This window comes from Capsicum annuum, chromosome 9 (genome assembly GCF_002878395.1).
Source record: "Capsicum annuum cultivar UCD-10X-F1 chromosome 9, UCD10Xv1.1, whole genome shotgun sequence".
Classification (NCBI taxonomy): Eukaryota; Viridiplantae; Streptophyta; class Magnoliopsida; order Solanales; family Solanaceae; genus Capsicum; species Capsicum annuum.
Window position 1 is genome coordinate 112951307 of NC_061119.1, and position 6202 is coordinate 112957508.

A 6202-nucleotide genomic window follows, 5' to 3' on the forward strand; every position below is an offset into this window, starting at 1 on the left:
GCGCCCCATCTCAACCATCATTCCTGAACTTTAGCACTGGTGCACTACCTGAGGATAGGGCTGGAACTGAATATTTTGGATAAAACTAGGAACGGTTAGCACCCTCTGACTTAGGCTGATTAAAATTGAAACAACTTATTCTAGCTCTCTACTTCTCTCTCTCCTTCTATTTAAGCTTAAGCTCCACAATTAGTTGAGCATGGACCATAAGCCTAGATATGTCCATCTCTTTAATCAACATCGCATTTCTGTACTCCTTAACCATACTATCTGCTTATTTTGGACCTACTGTCTGCTACTACATGGGGAGCATACCTAGCTAACTGAGTAAACTTAAGGGAATACTCTTTCACACTCATACTGCCTTGCCTGAGATTGATGAACTCTAACACCTTGGCTTCTGTCAGCTCTAAAGGAAAGAATCAATCTAGAAAAGTAGTATCAAACTCTTTCCATTCTATGGGCTCTAGATCTGTGACCCTATTTACCTTCTACTACTTAAACTATGTATAGGCATCTAACTCAGCATTCTCACTGGAAGTCACTCCCATAATATCTGACTTTCTGAACCTAATCTAGAAACTCATGTGGATTCTCTTCAGACTTAGATCCTGAAGATAGGGGAGGGTTCATTAGTGTAAAGTCTCGAATCTTGGCTGCAGCAGTATTGGCCACTGGGTTGGCCGGAACAGCAGTTGGCCTTTCATTCTGAGCTATTATGGAATTGGATAGAGTAGTGAATACAGCTCTGAATTTTGCATGAGAGACATGCTCGTCCAGGGGATCTACCTGTACGAGCTGAGGTGCTGACTGATTTTTAGTTCTTCTTTCGTTAGTCTTTTTGGGAGGCATATTTTGTAACCAGAAGGAAGAAAAGGATTAGACTGAGAATTTATCTTTAGCTCATGCTCACTCACACGATGTAAATACTGAAAGAAGGAAAACTTTTCCTAAAATGTCTCATAGTCTCCTTTCAATAAGTGTGGCGCGCTACACACCCATGTACAAGACTCTACTAGAGGCGGCTTTTAGACTCCCTAGGACTCTGTTAAACCTTAGGCTCTAATACCAAGTTTGTAATAGCTTAAGATCACTCCCTAGGCACTACACGGTGCTTACGATCCCAAAGGACCACAAGCTAACCCAGACTGATATCAGCTGTGAACACTGGATAAAAATACTGAAATAATTACAAAATTAGGCTGAAATGCCATAAGGTTAAAAATCAAAAATATTGATAAAATATAACATCTGAAATAACAATCCGTAATTCTGAATACTATCTAAAAATCTAGTCTGAAAGCCTCTAATCTACACTGTCTGAAAGTGGAGTTGATGGGACAAGACCTAAACTAACCCCAACTACTAAACTACTGATAAATAGAAATACTAAAATAAAAGCATATCCTCGATAGATAAGGACTTACTACTAAATCTGGGACTGATGGCTAGATCTGTCTAAGCGTGGTCTGGAATCTGATCGTCCGAACCTATGATATGAGACATCATAGCACAAAAAGAGTATGCAATCAGTACGTGGAATATACTGGTATGCTAGATGAGGTAAGGCTGAATGCAAGGGTTCATGTATATGAAAAATAACTGAATGAATAATATAGAGTAACTAAATATCGGAGTATATGGATAACTGAAACTACTGTAAATACTGTGCACATACATGTATACTATAACTGAGCTTTTTTTAAGCTAAGTACTGAGTTATGATAACTGAGTAACTTCTATCTAAAGTTACTGATAACTGAATTACTGATACTGAGTTACGGTGTCTAATAGTCTTGATTCTATAGAACTGAACTGAATTCTAAATTAAGACTGAAACTGAGACTGTGAGAGGTAATCATCTAACCGACATGCCCCAAATCTGAGCTGATAGGGGTCCAACCTGTAACCCCAATTGGAAGGGTGATAATACCGTGTCATGGGTACTAATACTGAAAAACTAGGATGCCAAGCCTAACTGTCGGGTGACACCTGGGCGGAGCCAAGCCTAATAGAATGGGTGACCCCTGGGAGGTAGTCAAGCCTAGTCTCATGGGTGACTCTTTATCCTGCGCTAGCTATGTATTTCTAGAGTGCAGGGACTGCTAGTAACGACTCTACCTCTCTGACGGGGAAGCTGTCATCACTGTATTCGCTCGGTGCTAAATGCTACTCCCAACTAAAAGACACTGAACTGAGTATATGGAACTGGACTGGACTAATACTGAGTTTTCTTTTTTTGAGTTCTGTAGCTGACTAGATTCTACTGATTGGGACATGACTGATACTATTCTGTAACTGACACTGGCTCTAGGTACACAACTAAATTGTCGGGTATAAATTACCCCCAGGACTCGATAACATAAAAAGAAAGACACAACATGGTAATAAAGGCATAACAATACTTGTTTGCTAACAATGCACTCATTTAGACATTTTGTCAAACATTTGATATACATGAACTTGTTCATTAATGGGATAACATATTAACATGCCATGCTTTCACTAGTTAAATCACATAAGCATTTCATCAAACACTTGTAGGGCATAAGCTTGTACATGATTGGAACCACATAATAACATGGCATGATTCCACTATTTACTTCACATAGGCAATTTAGCAAACACTTGGGGAGCATGGATTATTTACATGACAATGGCCGACACATAAATATCATGATACATTAATCAATTTGCAAATTCAAGAGTTTATCAAGATAATCACATATTCATCACACATGCTATTCAATTTTTCATGAAACTTGCAATGAAAACATGGATTGAAACCCAACTAATATCATGAACATGAATTCAATCTAATTCAAACATGGAAGTCATAATTCAACAATCTTGTAGTTTTAAAAATGGATTTTTGGACTCTATGGGTGAAAGAAGCCCATAGATAACATACCTGAATCTTATAGATTCTTAAAGTTCTTGAAGGATTTCTTGAGGATTAATCTTGAAGTTAGGGTTTTTGCCACTTTGAGAGAGAATGCCTTTTGATTTGGGAAAAAGTTGAGTAATGAACGACTTAAAATGCTTTTAGGGATTAAATCCCGTATTCGGGCATATAAAAATTATAGGAAAAGATAGCTTTAATCCTAAACAAAACATTTAATTTTCGTCAAATTTTTTTGATTTGGGCCCTCGGCGCTACGCGGCGCTATCGCGCCGTGTCTCTGGAAATTGCCAACTGGGAAAGTGGCTTATGGCGCGATGCGGTGGTTTTGCGTTTCCACCTATGATGCGACCTATAAGTTCACTGCGATGAGGTAGGATCGCGTTGGTACACTGGAAATTGACAAATGTAAAAATCCTTTATGGCATGACACGCCGGTATCGCGGTAGCTCACTGAAGACTGGCAACTGTCTTTTTGACATATTCCGCGATGTGCTACTGGCCTAAATAACGGTGTTTAGTGACTGAAACTTAAAATAGCCATAACTTCTTACCTGATTATCGGATTTAGGCAAAGTTTACATCATTGAAAAGCTGAATGAATTTCCTACGCATTGGTGAGCTCTAAACTGGAAAATAATGATTATTTTAAAAATTTTATAGTGGATAACTCATGGGTTAATAGTTAATTTTATCTAGGGAAATACGGAGTATTACATAGAGCCAATACAAGAGATACTATAATTACAACCTAAGTCTAAAATAGTTAATACATTCCTGTCTCAAAATTATAGACTAGACATAGATAGATAGAAGGAAATGGGGCAACTCCAAATCCAATAGCTCACCCTATCTTGAGAATCCAACACAATATGATCCTCAAATCAAGAGTGGCAAGTAGTACTAGGATCTGCACCAAAAGGTACAAAAGTGTTGTATGAGTACCTAAACCACGGGTACTCAATAGGTATCATCGACCGACTGAGCTAAATCATAATATGAATATGATAAAATATAGGATAACATAGCTAAGTCAAGGTAGAGGTAAACCTGATCAACTCCAACATCGCTGTACATAAATAAGTAATAACCAAAGTAATAATATAGCATAAAGGATTAAACACCTTCGATTATAACTATAAAATTAGCCCTTATAAGCCAATAAGTGCAAAAAAATAAATGACTCAAACGCAGGGCCCCATAAGCCTGGAGGGGTACACACAAAGATAGTTTTACCCAAACCACCATCATTTAACAACTCTCAAGGTATGACCAGAATCTATCCATATCATGCCATATTACAACAATTTCCACTTCTGGGCTTAAATCAGTATATATCTTATCAATATCATACTTCTGATTTGGACTCAAATTGGTAATCATATATCATCAATAACATACTCCATAGTCGGACTCAAGCCGGTAATAATATTATAAATGCCATCATCAATATCTGAACTCAAACCGATAATTATGTATCATCATATCATAATAAATGCTCAGACTTGAATCGATAAGTATATCATCAATATTATAATTAATATTCAGATCGAACTAGTAAATGTATATATTCAATGTCATAAGCAATAACATGATCACTAGCTCATTCAATAGCATAATCACTAGCATAATAGATAACATAATCACTAGCATAATCAATAAGCCCCAACTCTCAATGTACAACCCATTTCCACCATCAAGTGCTAAAGTTTCTCAATATTATCGAAATTAGAAATTTTAAGACGAACAACAAGAATATAAAAGGTTTTCAATAGCTAACACAAATCTTGGCCTTAGGTGGGTCAAAGGGCCTACTTCTAAATCCCTGAGATCCACTACTAGGCAATTTCTTACTCAAACTAGGCTAAGGTATCTAAATCCACCTATAGATATCAAACAAACCTTAACTAGCCCTAAAATAGAAATTCTACAAATGGTCTAAGCAACTAAGCTAAAGCACCTAAATTGCCATTTTCGAATGGCCTAAAAGGTCCAACGAACCCAAGTGTTGCCAATTTGACCATGAAACCTAAAACTCATCCCAAATCTAACATAATAACATAAACATACTATGACATAGCTCAATTTATGAAGGAGAAAATCTAGCCTACCAGGACGCCGAAGAAAGCTAAAAGAATCTACTAAATCACTGACTTTCTTTTCTGAAAAGCTTTTACAAGATGCCAATCTATCAAAATCACAATCCACTCATCAACACGAGAATAATGATTCCCATATTTCACCATTATGCTTCGGGTCCAAAAATACTCAAAAATTCCATGTGGGTTCCGTTTACGAAAATTGCAATTCCAAAGCCAGCCTAATATTCTCTCATATTCAAGGAGTAATTACCCTAAAAATGGGTGACACTCGAGCTGAATTGGAGCTAAAATCAAGCCACCAAGGTTTAGGGATTTTGAACAAGAAATGAGAAAATCTATTCTGAAGTTAGAGAACTCTTACCACAAATTCAAAAGATAAACACATAATAATCATTATTCAAACTCCCAAATCACCCACAACTTTAATCCTAAGTTTTTACACTCCTTAGGTGTAAGCCTCAAGAGAATGGATGAAGAAATAGACAAAAACGAGCTGAAAAGGGGTCGATTTATACCCATCCCGGGTACCCTGGTGTCGCTATCGTGACCCGAGGTTTGCGATCACCATATTTGGTGGCTACCTAAGAGGGTTTCTATTGCAAAATGGGCACCACGGTCACATTATTTGGGTGGCCTACCAAGGGATTCCCAATCGCGCCCCTTTGGCTCGCTATTAGCAATCACACTATAACAGCTAAGAGACTTGGAACCCTAACCCTCGAGATTCATTCGGAATCCCGTATATGCAAATAAACTATGTTACCCTATAAATTTATTATTTTGAACTCAATGGTACAATCAAAATTTTCATCCGAGGCCATCTAGACTAAAAGTGGGTCCCACACTCATATTTTATTTTCTTATCTTTTCGATCATAGGTTAAAATGAGCCCGGGTGCCTTGGGATCCAAAAAAGAGTCCTTCTAGTCTAAAGTTGAATTTTCAGAGCTGTTGGAGCAGTTAGAATTAACATACAAGGTCATTTCACTAAATTTTTTCCAGTAGCCAATTTGAATCAGCAAAGGCTTCAAAATAGAAAATTGACTCTAAAAACTAAATGAACTGTTTGGTGATCGAAATATTAGTCCTAACAAGTCATAAATGACTTGGTGCAGCTATAGGAAATATCTAACGGTGAAAATAAGCAGAAATGACATGAAGGGTCATTACATGGTCATTTCAAATTTGTGCACTTCCCT